The following is an 18497-nucleotide window of genomic DNA, read 5'->3' on the forward strand; positions in this document are numbered from 1 at the left end:
TTAAGAATCAAGCTCTTAACTACATCATAATTATCAGATTGATCCTGAGACAAAGATGCATAAGTTACTTGAGCTTTACCGGTGAGAACAGTTTGAAGGAGTACTGGCCAATACTTTTTGGGCCAATTAAAACCTGTAGCTACCCTCTCAAACAACTGAAAATACTTTGTTAAACCAGATTCATTAAAAGGAGGGACAAGTTTAACATTTTTAGCCACATCAAAATCACCAGAGCTAGATGATCCAGTTCCACCTTGTTTCATGCGATACTCATGGTCTGCCTGAATCCTAGCAAGTTCAACTTGTGCGTGAAACTCAGCCTCCTTAACATCAGCCTCCTTAGCACGTGCTTGAAATTCAGCTTCCTTCACACGAGCCTCCTGCAGGGCTAGCTGTTACTTAGCTAATTCAATCTGCGTTTGCTCATTTGGAGGAGTTACATTAAACAAGCTTTCATTAATCATGTCAACAATTTGATCTTTAGAATGATGAGAGCAAACAGCAATTCCCAATTGTTGAGCAACAAGCTTAAGTTCATTCTTTGTTCTGTTTTCTGCATCCAACACTGTTTGCACATTTGACAAAAAATCTTTGGCTTCATCAAGTGTAGTAATAGTAGACATCATGAATAAGTAACAGTCACAAAATATCAAGCAATATCCTTATGATAATATCCTGAATATCCTGATATGAGGTCGCCAAATTTATGTTACGGAACAGAGAAAGATAACGTACACTTTAAGTGAGAATACAAAAAATCACTACTGTCCCGTAAAGTTCCAGGTTCAAAACAAAAGAGTTAGGTAAAATTACAAGTTAAAGTTTAATGCTCAAACTAACAACAAAACATTCAGGACTCATAAGGTTAATGTAATGGCAAAAAAACAGGTTAAATATATGGTTAACTGCAATAGCCTCTATTGACATGAAATTAGCAAGAGTAATTTACCTAAGTCAGCCCTGATAAAATGAAAATACACTGGGTAATGCTCAGTTAATGCAAGATAAATTATTACAGATACAAAATAATATTAAAACTGGCTGACAAAATGAATCCTACATAAATTACAAAAAACCTCCCTAGGCCTACAAATCAACACCTTATGCTATACAGTACAAGGAAAAAATGCAACAACAGTTATACTCAAATTACACAGCTGCTAGATGGTTGGAGACTTCCGGAGCACTCACAACAATAACTGTACAGGGGAGGACAGAGATGTGAACAAAATGAGTAGATCTAAGTGGCAATTAATGTAGAGACTGAGCTCATTATATAGGGGCCGGCAGAGCTTGATACAACTTGTAAGAAGGACGCGCAAATGAAGCCATGGGGACAAAGAGTTGACAATCCCGCTCTGAACAACAGAAAGGACGACTTACTCTACTATAACGGTAGAAGGGGGGGACTGAGGCAGAACACGCTCGTGATCAAACATGCAGCATACTGTGCGTTAAAATTACACAAAGGATGATGAAATCATAGGCTATGTAACAATATATATATATATATATATATATATATATATATATATATATATATATATATATATCAAATCATTTTCCTTTTTCAAATAACAGAACAGAGGAAGGAAAAGCAAAATGAATAAAAAAATAAACCATGCACCAGATTACTGGTGTCCTCCATGCATAAGAAATCTGTAACAGCTGGACCTGAACGCCGCATGTTGAAGTTTGGGGGGGAAACAACTCTGGTGAAGCAATCTCCAAAGAGACGCAGTTCGTGGAATAAAAGACACCTGACTTCTAACAGGCAGAAACTCTGCAATACGGCAGTGTGGTGAAATTAGGCAACTGATCAAAAGTTCTGTCAGTTCAGGATTTTTCTCCTCCATTCCTAACCCCTTCAGTACGATGCCTGCTTCTGTATATAATTCCTCATACAACCAGACGGTTATATTCAGCTCTAAGACACTTCTCGAACTAGAGAGCTTGGAAACCTTCATTACACAGCAACTTTTCTCTCCCCTCCTCTCTCTCTCTCTCTCACCACTGAACGAAATCGTGTGGTGGTGGTGGCCTGACTAGAGTTAAAATAAAATGTCATCAAACTGAATATGTTTAATCCTTCTCCCCCTCCTCCTCGTCCTCCTCTCTGAATCCCTTTTCCATCTCTGTCCGAACTGCCTCTCGGTCGTCTTCAATGTCCTGTTATCGTAAGTTTGAGGCTTTAACTTTTTCCTTACTATTCTCCAGCTTCACGTTCTTGGTCTTTTCGCTTTCATAAATTTCTTTCTCTTCTTACCATTTTCGTTCTCCTCCTCCACCTCCTTCTCCTTCTCCCTGTCCTCCTCCTCCTCCTCCTCCTCCTCCTCCTCCTCCTTCTCCTTCTTTTTCTTCTATTTTCTTCTTCTTCTTCTTTTTCTTCTTCTTCTCCTCTTGCTCTTCCTCCTCCTCTTACAGATAAAGTATTAATAGATAAAGTATTATAGAATGTAACTTTTCCTTTTCAGTCTTTCCTATGAAATTTCCATGTCAGTTTATCCATATTGTATAGTGGTCCTCACTTTTTCCTGCTAGTTTTAACTGGAGGGTTTGAAGGCGGGGGGAGTCTTCTTGCTTTACTATCCTTATCCTTCAGCATGTAGAGTTAGATCTCGTAATCATAGTCTACTCTGTAACAAGCAGCCTCGAAAGGCGCATAAGACAGGGGCGCACCCAGGAATTTTCTAAGGAGGGGACCCGTAGTGAGGTGAGGTCATGTAATTCGATAATTACTGGGAGGTCATATGCAGGTTTAGAGTCAGAGATCTGGTGGCTCATGTGTTACTCTTTGTTTGTACTTGCCAATTTTTCATGTTTTGCTGTTATCGAAATAAATATATACAAGTATTTAAAGGAATCAGAGAGCTAAGGGGGGGCCCGGGCCCGGCCCACCCTCTGGGTGCGCCCCTGGTTCTGTTGCTGTTTGCTTGCCTTTGTATTCCATTATATATTTCACCTCTTCCTCCTCCTCCTTTCTTCTTCTCCTTCTCCTCCTTCTGTTTCCCCTCCTTCTTCTTTTTCTCCTCCTTCTCCTCCTGCTTTTTCTTTTCCCCTTCCTCTCCCTCCTCTTCCTATTCTTCCTTCTCCTCCTCCTTTACTTCTTCCTCCTCATCCTCATCTTCATCCTTGTTGTTGTTGTTGTTGTTGTTGTTGTTGTTGTTGTTATTGTTGTTGTTGGTGTTGGTAGTGGTGGTGGTGATGGTGTTCTTCTTCTTCTTATCCTCCTCCTCCTCCTCCTCCTCCTCCTTGTTATTGTTGCTTATGTTCTCTTTCTTCTTTTCCTCAGGTCGTCTTCACTGCGTCCTTCTTTTCCTCAGGTCGTCTTCACTGTCATCGCACATACCAACACTTTACCTTTATGACATTTTTCTTCTTGCGTTACCCCTCCCTTTGTCCTCCGTTTTCTTCTCCAATTTTTCTTTCCTATTATTTCCTGTTTTCATCTTGATTTTTCTCTTCCTTTTCTCTGCGTTTGCTCTCCACTCCCTCCTTCATATCTCCTCCTTATTCTTCTCCACTTCTTCCGAACTCCTCTCTGTTCTTGTTTTCGTTTCCACCCCCCCCCCTCTCTCTCTCTCTCTCTCTCTCTCTCTCATTGTGTTTACTATCCCCACACTGGCGTTTGTTCCTCGTCTCCTCCCCAGAGATTATTGAGCCAACCCACACACTTCTCTGCTTGTTGTTTCTCTCTTCCTTATTCAAATATTAAAGAAAATTGGTTTTGCTTTAAGTGTTTTTCTTCTTTTCTTTTTTTCCTCTCACCCACAGTACTCCCACCACGGACGGAACAACTCAAGCAATAAAATCCAACTACCGACATACCTGTGCAATTTAATTCTAGTGAATCGAAGAAGCCGTATTGTGTTCATCCTGACATCATTTATCCCGTTATGTTCTGGACGATTCTTGTGTTCAGCTATTAGTAACGGCAGACGATTATATTCGATTTTCAGTGAGCACTGGAGCCAAAAAACTATTGGAGCCATCTAAACAGACCCGGTAGACTGTTGACAGATGCTGTCCTCCTATGGCAATCCAACGTTCTCCTTTAGGATGAATGGAGCTGAGGGATGTTTGTATACCCGGAACTGCCCTGATAACACTGGTCAACAGTCAAAATGGTTCTCATACGTGAGTATGTGTCCCTGACTAATTTGATAGCACTGATCTCAAAATCTGATAGTCATTTTGCGCTATCGGATCAGGTTTCTTGAATATCAGACTGAAAACATATTCAAAGTGGCATAACTCGTCTCAACCTTGTAACATATACTGAGGTACACACAGATAATATTGTGATGATTTATGGTACAAAAATATGGAAATCCAATGCACATTTTATCAGCAAACGACGTAGTTTTAAAAATGCTTCTGCACTTTACTTTTCCCTTGTTCAGCTGACTCTTTTCACGTTGTAGCATCCGGCAGTAGTCGCCCATCATGTTGGGATTGAATCGGCCTTGATACCTACTCTCCATTATAGCAATGTCTTGGAGAAGCCTTTCACCATGCTCGTCACTGATGTCTCCAAGGTTATCTGGGAAGAAATCGAGGTGGGAGTGAAAGAAATGAATCTTCAAGGACATCCGTGAGCCAGAGCTCGATAACTCTGTAACATGCCTGCCACAATTTCTTCATAGTTGTCTGCACGATGGTTTCCAAGATAGTTCTACGAGACATTCATGAATTATTTCCATGTGTCCCTCTTCAGCGGGTTTAAAGCCTTGATGACGTCACCATCATTAACCAGCATGCGGATCTGAGGACCATTCAAGACCCTTGCTTCCAACTTGGCCTCAGATACCATGCCACTGAGCTTCACAGACAAGTATTGAAACCCAGTACCTGTCTGATCCATGGCTTTTACGAAATTTCGCCAAGCCCAGTTTGAGATACAGTGGAGGCAAGAATATGTTTTCTGGATCCACAAGGGGTTTGTGAAGACAGTTGACCCTTCAGGGTGCATCTTTTGGTCTTGCCGGCCATTGTTTTCTTACATGGTGCTGGGCATTGGCTCTACTATTATACAAGCAGAAAAAGCACATATGCTTTGTGTAACTGCTTTGAAGGCCCAGAAGTAGACTGACCACTCTGAGGTCCCCGCATATTTTCCACTGATGCTTCTCATAATCGATAGCAGAAAGCACAATCTTGATAGTTTCATAGCTCTCGGTCATCTTCTCCGCATGTGCTATTGGCACAGATGGAAGCCGATTCTCGTTGTATAGGAGGACTGCTTTCAGAGTGTCTTTTCCTGAATCTATAAACAGCCTCCAATCATCCGGCTTGTATGGATCAGACTTGCAGAGTTGTTGCGTGAGAGATACTGCATCATCGCAATAGCAAAGGTTGTTTGCCATTTTGAAAAATGCAGACAGCTGTCTATGCCAATGATGGGCCATAGTGAGGTGCACTCTATCTTCCAGTAGGTTACGCTGCTTCAGTCATGATCCCAGGAGCTCTGCCTTTTCTTTAGACATATCAAGGTCCCTTATGAGATCATGAAGGGCTCCCTGGTTGAATGTTTGGGCCCACTGTTTCCTGAGTCGTCCTGGTAGCCATCATCCATAGGGCTATGACTCTGATCAGATTCGCTGCTTAGCTCGTGTTCAGCAGCTGGGTTTGGAACCGGTAGTTCTGCACTGTGTGGCACTGGTCGGATTGCAGAAGCGATACTGGAGTACTGTGCTGTGGGCCATGTCTTGACAGCTGTTCCTTTGATATTCATGAGACAGAATAGCAGTTGTTGCTGTGGTCTTTGGGCTCTCGCCACACCATAGGTACAGTGACTGGCAAACCCAAACTTCGTTTTCCATGCATCCATTCACTCAGGTGATTGACACAGGCCCCACACGCAATGTGAGGCCCCCATTTCTTGTCTTGGTCGCCCAACTGACATTTGAAATAGCTTTTGTAGTTCACTCGAACAGCCTTCGTGAAGGGTTTCTCGAAGCTTTCCGAGGTGAACGCCCCACGAATGTGACCAAAATGATCAGGATCGATTACACATTTGCGGCGGTCCATCTTTCACCAGTGTCAAAGTGACTGAGAATTTCTGCAAGAATAGAAGTGGAAACAATATATATGTCACCTGCAACAAAAGTACAAATTTAATCAATGGAACTAAACAAACAAATGTATGAGTCATCCTGTGAGGAAGATATACCGATATACTGTACTTGTTTTCAATAACCTAACCTGATATGTCCTTACTGATGCCATATTTAAGTTCAGGACCTTCGATTACCCAAGAATCAGACTATTTCAGTTCAGAACCACGAAGTAATTTTATTTTTGTTGACCAGAGTAATCGGTGCCAAAACACGAAGTCTTCCTGCCGTTTTGATGTAAAGGCCCTGAATGAATTTAACTAGATATGAATGGTACTGTACACCCCTAGTAAATACTCCCCGACTTCCAGAAACTAATTTGAGAAGGACAGCAGACTAGTCTCATTCCGATATGACGATTTTGTAGGTTATCCGTCTGGTGGAAGAATGACTCAGATAAACATCATTAGGAGATTTTAAACATCGGATATATAGACTCTCGACTGAAAATAGATTAAAAAATACGGCAGCAGTTATATATCCTCGTGTCTTAGATTTTGACCCACAGCTGGAGGACGACATTTTAATTCTACTCTAACGACCATCAGATGATTTTTGTTACCTTGGAGAGACTTTTCGAAATAAAACCTTAATTTTCCTCTTCGCTACGGGTCCCCATTAAATATGAAAAATGCCTATGGATTAAAAAGCCTATGTCAGCTTACTGAAAGGATTTACATTCTAAATTATATAGGCTACGTTTTTGTCCAACGACCTCCAGAACCTACTTGGGAAAGGGCAACGGTAGACTGGTTAAGGAATAAAATCCCCTGCCTGTTTTGTCCGAAAAATATTAAAAACCAGAGAAACATAACCAAGTTTCAACTGGACCAATGCGTGAACTCCGGTGGCTCAATTTTGCACGAGTTCACCAAACCTTTGAAAAATGTGTAACCTCTTGAATCCGGTGATGTATAATACAGTTTATTTATTTCTGTTATCTCCAGACTATCTATTACACACTCATATGCCACATCTATCCACTTTCTTCTTGCCTTCCTAAGCCTCCGTCCAACATCAAACTTGCTCAATTATCCCTTATAAAACATGCAACATACTTCCAGCTGAGTTAAATATCTTGATGCTACCCTTAAGAAAAATAAAAAGTCCATATTTCTTCTCCTATCACTAGATTTATTATTTCAATACATAGATAGATAGATAGATAGATAGATATTGCCGCACAGAAACTAGCGGGCAAATCCGGTGTGTGTCGATAACCGATTCGTTCACAGAATCCTTGTAATTTTTTAAAGGATGAAATCTGGCAAGTTGTAACAGCAGTGTTTTATGAACATGCGTGTGGTGTGCATCTAGGTGTGACTGTGGTGTGTTCAAAGACAAAAAACGCCCTCTGGAATGGGGCAGGGTGGTGCATACCGCTGGGATGGTTCCAGCTGTTGTAGGTGCTTTCATTCTGTTTATGTGTAAAGATTTTTACATCCGGTGCATACAGTACACTTTCTCCTTCAGCCTAACGGGAAGCCACTTGTTAGAGAACAATGGCCCACATATTGTGATGTGGCGCGGTGGTAACGGTGCAACAATGAAACAGACTTGGCCAAGGAAACTTATCCGGCTTGAGAGCACCCAGGAGATTTTATGCATCTTAGTCCAACCCAGTATTTGACTATGAATCTCGACGCCCAATTTTTAGTCTCATCCAAGATGTTTTTAATATATTTTTTTCTGATACACTTTTGTGATGACGGTATTTTGTTTTCCATTTACTCATGTTATTATTTATTTGCATTTTCTCTCACTCATTATACATGACCACAATTTTCCCGAAAATCTTGATTCTGAAATATTGCACCCCTGGTCTGTTTGTTTATTCCTATCAACACACCCGATTAAGGGCATGCAGCCGTATTCTCCCTGGCATATGAGTTTAAAGCATCTCTTCTTTATCAAATTGTTTTGCAAATATGTACTCTAATATACCCTTGTATGACATGTACAGTACAGTAGAAGTCAAGATCACACATGGCCATTTAAAAGCCGCTCGACAGCAAAAAGGGAAAAAAAAAATAGAAGGATGAAAGGGTTGAAGGAAGGAAAGAAAACGAGAAAATCAGAAGGTGCGAAGTGAGGACAAAAAAAAAAAAAAAAAGGAAAAAGGCACCGAGCCAATCTAAAAAGAAGGAACCTCGAAAATCACGAAGAAAAAAAAAAAAGAAAAAAAAAAGAGAGAATTGGGAATTAATGTAGGTGGTACCTGGGGAAAACCAGTTATATGGATACATCAAATACTTAAGTAAAAAACAACCCAGAGAGTACGAGTAAACGACGAGGGAACACAAAAGAGAGTGAGAGATGAACGTAGAGATCATGGGTTAAACCAAACAGGGTTAGGTAAAGTAGGTGAGAGTAAGACAGAGTCAGGTAGATAACAATACGTGCTGAGAAGGGAGGAAAGGGGAGGGGACGTGGGGTGAGGTGAGATGAGATGAGGTGAGGTGAGGTGAGGTGAAAGTAAGGGAGGAGAGAGGAGGGCAGGTGAGGGGAGGGGAGGGGAGGAGACGGGAGGGAAGGAGAGAGGTGGAGATGGCAAGATAGAGAAAATAGAGAGAGAGTGAAGTGGGGTGGGATATTGTACGATGTAGATGGCCATGACAGAATTGAGAAGTACCTGAAAGGAAAGGAAGGGTAGGATGGTGTAAGGCGGGGTAGAAGGAGATAGGATAGAAAAGGATGGAGCAAGGTTGGTACTTTTAAGGAAGGGGGAGGGTAGAGTAGGAGAGAGAGGGGTTGGGAATGCATTACCATCCTTATCCTTCAGCATGTAGAATTAGATCTCGTAGTCATACTGTGTAACAAACAGCCTCGAAAGGACCATCAGGTATTTTGCTGTTTGCTTTCCTTTGTACCCCTTTGTACTCTTCTGAGGGTAGATTTGGGTAAGGTGGCAATGGCTAGTTGATAGTAAAGTAGGGAAGAGGTAAATAGGAGAGAAGGGGGTTAGGGAGGGTAGGAAAGGGATTCTCATGGAAAAGTCAACCGGTACTCTTAGTCTTTCTTGTGCACAACTGAAACTGTCATCGGTAGTCTGTCACATTAACTACAATATACAATTTTTGAGCATAGCGTGTGAGGGAATTTTGGAATGAAGTAATGTTATTTCTGACTTTATTTTGCTCAGCATTATTCCGAAGGGATTAAAAATGCAGGCTCATGAATGTAAATACTTCATTCTTAAAAAAAAGAAAAAACTGAAACCAGGTAAATAAACTTTAAATCCCACACAGTGGACATGTATCTCACGGCTGTACAAATATTCCACTCGTTTCTCTGTGCGGAAGTTTCATATCATTGTTTGTGGATAAAATTATTTCCTGTAGTTTTCCGTGGAAAGTCAGATTAACTAGATTATTCTCTCTCTCTCTCTCTCTCTCTCTCTCTCTCTCTCTCTCTCTCTCTCTCTCCTATTCGGGCTCTTTCTTACCCTCTTTCTCCCTCTCTCATCCTCCATAATCCTTACACATCCTCCTACCCCCCCCCCACATCCTCTCGCGTTGTCTCTCAATCCCTCACTAACCCCCATCCTCCTATATCCAACCAGACTTAGCTTCATTACCCCACACCATCCCACATTATCGATGATCCTACCACTCCCTTACCTTCCCACACCCTATCACAGACTCCCACTCCTTCCCACACCCTCCCACACGCTCCCACTCCTATTCTCACACTCTCAGGCGGCCAAGGGATTCGCGACTCAAAAGAAATATTAAAAATTCGTGGTGCAGTTTTAATGCAAGTCCTTCTGGTAGGTTGGCCGGCTCCTGTTTTCCTGACGTTCCCACATTTTTATTTTTTTGCCCGTGTAATACAACTGTTCACTGTGGTTAAACATAGGCCTTGTTGTGATACAGTTTTTGCGATTCGTTAAAAATGTAAGTACTGTTCAAGTCACAGTCCTTGGCACAGTGGGTGGCAATTATGTCAGACATAACAATTATGAGTTAGCGAAGTACGTCATCCTGAATGAAACTAAATGGCCTGACACACCCTCTTGAAGGTGGTCTGATTACTATTTTCCTTAACCACTTCCGTCCGATGACCAATATAATTTCATTATTGCTATCTACAGACGATTTTATTCAACTCGGAATACACTTTCTGAACATAAGTGGGTAGATACAAACCTCACTGACTCTTCACGAAGCTGAAACATGCCGGCTAGTGGCAAGAACAATAGAATCCAATTAAATCCCCGGTTAAAGGAGGCAAGCACTTCCTGTTTATCTACAACTAATAGTTCATGTCTTTTTACCAGCAACTAATGTCAAATGCATATATTTTGCACGTAATACAGACAAACGAATCTGAGTAGTACATAAAGGAAAGTGGCTTGAAGTGGCAAGAATGGGAATGATTTTAGGGACAGATATAAGTTTTAAGATAAGTATTAAGGGCAGATAGTTTACAGGCAGTAGACAGTACCACCAGTTGAACAGGGTGGTATTCCCGAGGTGGGTGGCAAGCTGGTGACAGGAAGAGCTGCAGCTCTCATTTCACCAACTCTCAAGACCAGTTCCTGACCATCTCCCTTTGCGGTAACATCCTCAGTGTTTTCATTAACACAGAGACTAGGCCAGCATACTCTCATAATACCTCCACCTTCAGTTGTCTACACCACATTACATGCGCATTAGACATCACACCTATTTCCATCCTCCCTTAACAGTGGCCACTGCATTATTGTCAGCAAATCTGGTGGTATCTCGGATTGCCGCCACCGGCAGGGTAGGACAGGCGACACAGGGTCCTCCTGGTTTCAATCAAGTGACTGTACCGAGGGCGATTTTTGCAATCATTGTTCTTGCTCGTCAGCAGAGAAGCTCGGGATCGGCCTTATATTTCACTAAAATCCATGGTCTTGGTACCAATCTGAATTCCAGCCACTTTTTACTCCAAGCTACGTCTCCTCTAGCCCTGTTCCTCACAGAAACCCAAATCTCTCTCAATACTGACAAAGCCCCATTTTGTTTTCCGCGTTATCATCGCTTCGAATTACTTTCATAACAAGGGTGGCACCAGTTGATATGTCAAATCTGAATTTGCAGTTGACACTATTTCGAAGTTCTCTTCAGCTGATTTTGATTATTCATTATATAAACTAAATTATCTAAATATTACCAAATATATATGTATAGTTTATTGCTCTCTCAATGCTTCTTCAGAACCCAGTGTATTTGACTCCATTTCCACTCAGTTGACTAACCTTAACCTTACCCTTATCACTGAAATTACTGTTTTGGGTGATTTTAACGTTCATAAAGAAGAATGCTTATTGCATTCTGTCAGGACTGACGATAGTGGTCTAGAATGCTAGCTGTTTATAGAATTGTTTAAGCTCACACAATTGGTAAAGCATCTAACCAGAGTACCAGATTATCATGACCATAACACCTGTCTCTTGAACATATTCCTAACAAACAACCCACATCAATGCAGGATAGAGGCACTGTCAACACTTGGATCCTCTGGCCAAATCTCATCAAAGCTTCTTTAGTCAGTTGCCCCTAACCTCTCTGTTCTGAACCTGTCAGGGTGACCACATGGCACTCTGTTAGAGCAGACTGTGGTGGATTTAGAAATTATCTTGCTGATATTCCTTGGCAGTCTTTTTTCTCCAGTGACATCAGTTTTACCCATTCCCACATCCAAACTATTAAATAATCCTAATGACAAAACAATATTCTGGTCAACTTTCAGTTCTTTCAATAATAACTATAAAAAGCCATCACCCATTCCCCCAATAAAATCTTCAGATGGTAACACTATAAATGACCCACAGGATAATGCAAACACTCTTGCCAGTAGCTACATTTGCAATAACTTCTACCTTAGAAGAAGTCTGCCGGAATGTTCCAGTACTATCTATCAATCTGTCTATTGCCTGACGCCATAATCCCGTAAGGGGTGGCCATTTGACTTTGAGTTATTTGTTTTACGGGGAGGGGCACTAACCCTCCACCAACCCACTTGGCGACACGTAGGGAACATGTATGGTTTGGTTATATGGTTACCATCCAGCACTGTAAATGGTTTCTTGGCTTACAGGAAACCATTTGGCTTGTCACTCAATGTAAAGTCACCTGTAAAGGAAAGAAAAGCAATAGGAAGTGACAGGAAATATACTACTCTCCCGAAATTGCTCCATTTAAGATACAGACTAGATACTGTACGTCAAGTCCGTCCTAGACAATTTACCAACTAACAAAGCTCTGGGTCCAGATGGAATTCCTTATTGATTTGAAAAAAATGGTCCCCAGAACTTGCTCCTGTTCTAGTTAAATTAATAAGACTGCATACATACTTCATCATTCCCTAATTCTTGGGATGAAGCCAATATCCACTCAATTCCGAAGATAGGAACTTCCTATGACCCCTCTGATTACACACCAATAGCTAAGTAATTGAGACTGTAATTAATAATCACACTGTTAATAATCTTGAATCCAACAACTCATTTAGTGATAGTATCGTTTCCACCATGAAAGATCCACTGCTGATATATTCAGTCTCCTGACTCATATCATTCATCAGTCAACAACATGGATTAGCTCATACAGTAGCCCTTGATATTTCCAAAGCTTCTGACAGAGTGTGGCACCGTTTCATGATGTCCAAACTCCCTCGCTATGGCCTATCATCTTTTGCTCCTCTGATTTCCTCATATCTCAGCGACAGAAAGATAAAAGTAGATGATGTATCTTTCTATTTCCACTCAATTGATCCTGGCATACTACAAGGATCAGCCCTGGCTCCAACCCTATTCCAAATTCATATTAATGGACTCTTGTTTGTCGTCCACAATCCCATTCACTCATATGTAGATGACTCAACATTTCACAGTTCCTTTGCAAAACCCGTCACGTCCCGACCACTTTCGCACCTACGACACCCCTCAGTTCCGACCATTTTTGGAAAAAATTTTTTTTGGCTAAAACCTCTGCTTCTGGTGAGAAACATCGAAAATTCATAGAGAAATCGCTCACCTGAGGTTTAAAATACTCAACACAGGTAGGAGTACCTCCTTACCTTACAGGGTTTTCTATCAGGCTGGCTCCAAAGAAAACGAGTTCTATGGGAGGATAACTATTCCACACCACTCCTAAACGGTATTCATTTATTTATTTGGTACGAATTTATATGTAGTACAAGAGCATATTGGTTTTCAAACAGTAATATAGGCTTTATAAGCATTGTTTCATTCACTAACTCATCACCATTCCTGACCTTCTTTTGCAACATTACCTGATCATCATTTCTGACTGTTTCTTCCTCTAATGCTATGTAAACTTTGTCCTCCACATTGCCATCGATTAGGGAATCACTCTGGCCCTGAATGTCTTTATTGGCCAGGTCACTGGTAACAGGTGAATTGTCGAGACAATGGCGTGCGGGGGTAGGGGGAGGTTATGCGGTGTAAGGCATTGTCCCTGCTTGGCATCTTGTAGAGGAATAGAGGAAGGTGTCCCGTGTATATGTACGAAAAATCACGCACGAATATTGAAAATTGTGCAAATTAGGGACTTTGCAATTGCAAAACGTACCAGTACATTGACGGGACTGGAAATGCAAATGTTGCAATGTACCCATACGTCGACGGGACGTCTCGGGTTAAACACCCATTCACAAAGTTTAATATCTATAACTCACAACTCTGTACAGCAATTTCTATAGTAATGGGGACAATATATAACATTGTCTCAATGCTACGAAAACCAAAATATACAGTTTACTAATAGACAGACATTGCCTGATTCCTATATTACCTTTGATGCTGCTACTAATATTCCTCTCTCTAAAAGTATTGAAATTCTAGGTGTTTGACTTAATAATACCCTCAGCTGGACCTCTCATGTTAGATCACTTGCTAAATCTGCTTAAAAAAAACTTGGATTACTGTAGAGTCCGTACCTTCTTCACTGACGTTCAGTTATCTATACTTTACAAGAGTCATGTGGGCTCTTTGCTGGAATATTGCCCACCCTTGTGGAATGGATGTGGAGAGGTTGCACTAAAACAACTAGACAAAATACAGAACAACGCTGTTAGAAATAATAAAATCCCTACTATTACAAATGAACTACCTCCCCTACAGGTAAGAATAAATGTTGCCTCCCTTGCATTATTTTACAGATACTTTTATGGCAAACTAGCTGGGTAGTCAGTGTTGTTTGGCCAAAAAGGTGAACACTCTAATCCTATATGTTCTAGTTCAGTCTTTCTTCCTACTCCAGAGAAGCCATGTTCTATCACGAGCATTAGTTTCTCTATTCCCTGACGATAGCGAGGTCGAAGTCACGGTTGGAGACGGACCAGGCGAACGAACACAGACGGTTCACAATGATCAGATATGCCTCAGTAAGAGTCGTTCACCCACTTGGACTCAGCACCTTTCATGCTGGCATGAATAGTTATACGAAGTTTAAAGGATGTTCTTAGTTCATCCTATTGTTAACCACTGCACTGTGAAATAAGCTTCGTGGTTCGAAAGTAGGATGCCTAAGACAGATGCTTTAGAGTATTAGACCGAAAATGAGTTGAAAGGGAACCTAGAACGCTATCGAGAATTACATATAAACAGTAAGGCATACACTGAAAGAAATGCATGTGGGAATCACTCTACAAACAATAACTAATTCCATGTTGTTTATGGCGGTGAGAGATGAGGGTAATATTGTGGGACGAGAGCCCCACCAAATCCTATGAAGCATTAACCTACTACTATGGACTGGCTAATGCTCGAATGCACGGCCCGTCTCCAGCCGGGACTTAGACTCCGCTCTCGCCAGGGGGGTAAGGAAACTAATGCACGTGATAGTACATCTTATGCTTTTGATGAGGGATTAAGAGGTCCAGGAACTTTAGATTTCAACTTTCACAGACTAATGCACTGTATGTGTGCAGACTTGTTCACTATTACAGGTGACATCAAATGACCTCTAACTGGTGACCTCAAATGACCTCGGAGGTCAACCTTACATAGCCTATTGCCGAACTGGAGGTCGTGTGTTTCCATTCCAAAAATTGGGCTGCTGGATCCAGTCTATAAAGCGTGTATTATCATTGACCTCCATTGACCTCTGACCAGTGACATAGAGGTCAACCTCACATAGAACTATGTCCGAACTGAAAATCTTGAGTCTACATGCCAAAAATTGGGTTGCTGGGTCCAGTCGTTTGAGCTTGTATTACCAGTAACCTATAAAGACCTCTGACTGGTGACCTCAAAATAATGACTTCAGAGGTCAACCTCATATAGCCTGTGTCCGAACTGGAGGTCATGTGAGTCTCCATGAAACACACTGGGCTGCAGGGGTACCCGGCGTTACCCAGGCCAAAAAGGTGAACACACTACCAGCGACCTCGAATGACCCAGATCTGAATTTTTGACACTCCTTAAACCAGGGGCAGGCAACCTTTTCAGAGGAAGGGCCAGATGAGACTTTCAGGAGCAGCCCACGGGATTATTGTATATATATATATATATAGAGAGAGCGCTGGATGCGAGAGGGATGTCTGTTGAGCAAGGAAGAGTGGCTGTGCGTGACAGAAATAAATGGAGAGAAATTGTGAATGAATAAGTGATGACGCAGCCCTGAGGGGATATTCTCCCGCTTTTGGTCTGATCAGCTAGTCAGGTCAGGTGCGGGTAAGGGGATGGGTCTGTTATGATGTGGCAGGGGTAAACCAGTTCTGCTGTCGGGCCCTGCTGTGGATGTCACTGATTGCATTGCGCAGTTGACCCTTGTGCGTTGTGATGCAGTGAGGATCTGTCCGTTCTCCCCTTTGGGGCTAAGATGCGAATAAATGTGTTTGAATGGATGAGTAAATGGAGAGTGAGTCGTCCTGTCTCGGCTACCTCCCTTTCCTTGGGGGAAGCAGCCTAGGTATATAGATAGATAGATATATATATATATATATATATATATATATATATATATATATATATATAATAATCCCTCCAATAACTGATGTAATAGAGCCAAAGGCATTTCCGGAAAGTGGGTTTGTCTGGATACTGGGACCCTGCCTCCTGGACTGGCACTTATGGACCCTAACCCAGCCTAACTCAGAAAACCACCTACAGAACTCCCTACTGGACATGGACAGCACCTATTTAAGACCCTATTCACACAAATAAGGGACAGAAAGCATGAAATAAATAAAAAGGAACCAGAGAATGAGGAATCAGGAGGATGGAAAATATTTACCAATGTACAGGGTACACTGGTAAGATGCAGAGAGTGTTGGACTGTTTGGTGAGTGAAGGTCGCAAGGTAGGTTTGGTTATTAATTGTGGAAAAACTGAAATAATCAATATGAATATGGAAAATGCGCAGGAATTTGTAACTGGAGGTATGGTTGTAAAGCAAGTTGATAGGTTTAAATATTTAGGTACTTATTTAGCCAAGGATGGTTCTTTGAACTTTGAATTCGAGGAAAGGTTAAAGAAGGCTAATCAGGCAATGGGAATGCTTAAAAATATTTGGAATAATAACAATTTTTCTGTGCATACAAAAATCAAACTTTATAAGGTAATGGTTAGGAGTATCTTAATTTATGGACACGAGTCTTGGTACAGCACAGTGACTATGGAAAATAAATTCTTGGTGTTTGAAAACAAAGCACTTAGAAGAATATTAGGAGTTAAGTGGTGGGAAAGGATACCAAATAGTAGAATTAGAGAAATAACGGGAGTGCAGCCGGTCGATGAATATGTTAGGTTCTCACGAAGGAAGTGGCTAGGACATGTGTATAGGAGACAGGGAATAGTACGAGGTACACCAGGGTGGGTGGCACTTGGTAGGAGAGGTAGAGGAAGGCCAAAAGAGACGTGGGTGAGGACAATGAGACGGGAAGCTGGAGATGAGTGTTGGGGAGATCTTGAGGAGTTAGCACAAGATAGGATGTGGTGGTGTGAGTTCATCGAGGCCCTATGCATCCCCGAGGGTGCCACAGGAAATGATTGATTGATTGATTGTACAGGGTACTTACAATACGTCCGTGGTCATTACAAAGATTAACCTGCCACCTCTAAGGCTCTGGCAGTGGTGAAAATGCTCTTGAAGCACGTACAGTAATCCATTGTTGTGCTGCACTTAATCCTTTGCACTGTGAATTATATTTGGTTAACACTGCAAGCTCTGTTCTTACTTGCACTTTGCCAGTTGCGGCTGCCAGTTTGCACTTTGTACTTCCTTTGCACTCTAATTTCTTAAAACTACATGACACTGTAAATTTCCATGTGGTCTAATGGCAAGGTATTGCAGTCTATTGACTATTTACTCACAAAAACGAGCATGTGTGGTATTCACTGCGATGAGCATCTAGTCGGGATGGCAGTTAGGCTGTAACTGGGGAGGGTAGGAAGCAAGCAGCTGTGAGTAAATACAGCTGTTCGGCGCCGCATGCCAAGTTCAAAGTATGGTTGAAAATTTTTTTTTTCTTTTTTACGTTTTTTGACAATTTGTGGATTCCAAAGGACCAGGCCCAAAATGTCTGGACATTGGGGAGTCTGGTTACTGAGCGTAAAGAATACTAAAGGGATTACTATAGATAGATTGATAGATAGATAGATAGATAGATAGATAAATATAGATATAGATGTAGATATAGCCTATATCTCTCTATCTATCCCTCTCTCTCTCTCTCTCTCTCTCTCTCTCTCTCTCTCTCTCTCTCTCTATATATATATATATATATATATATATATATATATATATATATATATATATATATATATAAGCCGTTTTAGTGCCCACTGCAGGACCGGCCTATCCCGACCGAAGTGGGGATGATAGAGCCAATGTATCTCTACCGAGATTGTATGTAGGGTGAGAAATGCTTGTAAGTGTAATTGTAGTGTTGGAGTGGCTTTGGATGTGTGTGTGTAGTCTGTGAACCAAGTGTAATCGGCCTGTGCAAGCCGACTGGGTGCAAGCATACTTTACAGTATGCGACACTGGTTTAACCACAGCACCCCTTGTGTCCGCCAATGCAGTATATATATATATCATCATCATCATCATTATCATCACGATCATCATCAGCCATTACAATTCCACTGTTGAACAAAGGCCTCCCCCAACCTTCTCCATGAATTCCTTGAGTATGCCAATCTTTGCCAAGTTTTCCCTGTAGATTTTTCGATCTCTCCATCTCCTGTCTGGCTTTCTTTTGTTACGCTTACAATCTCTTGGTGTCCAGTCAGTCAGCCTCTTGCTCCATCGGTTATCCCTTATTCTTGCTACATGTCCTGCCCACCTCCATTTCTGTTGTTTGATAACTTTTATAATATCTTTGACTTTAGTCTGCTCTGTCACCCAAGTTGACGTTTTCCTGTCTCTTAAAGATATTCTC

Source organism: Coenobita brevimanus, chromosome 84 (genome assembly GCF_032717465.1).
Source record: "Coenobita brevimanus isolate Jiangsu-jjx chromosome 84, ASM3271746v2, whole genome shotgun sequence".
Lineage (NCBI taxonomy): Eukaryota > Metazoa > Arthropoda > Malacostraca > Decapoda > Coenobitidae > Coenobita > Coenobita brevimanus.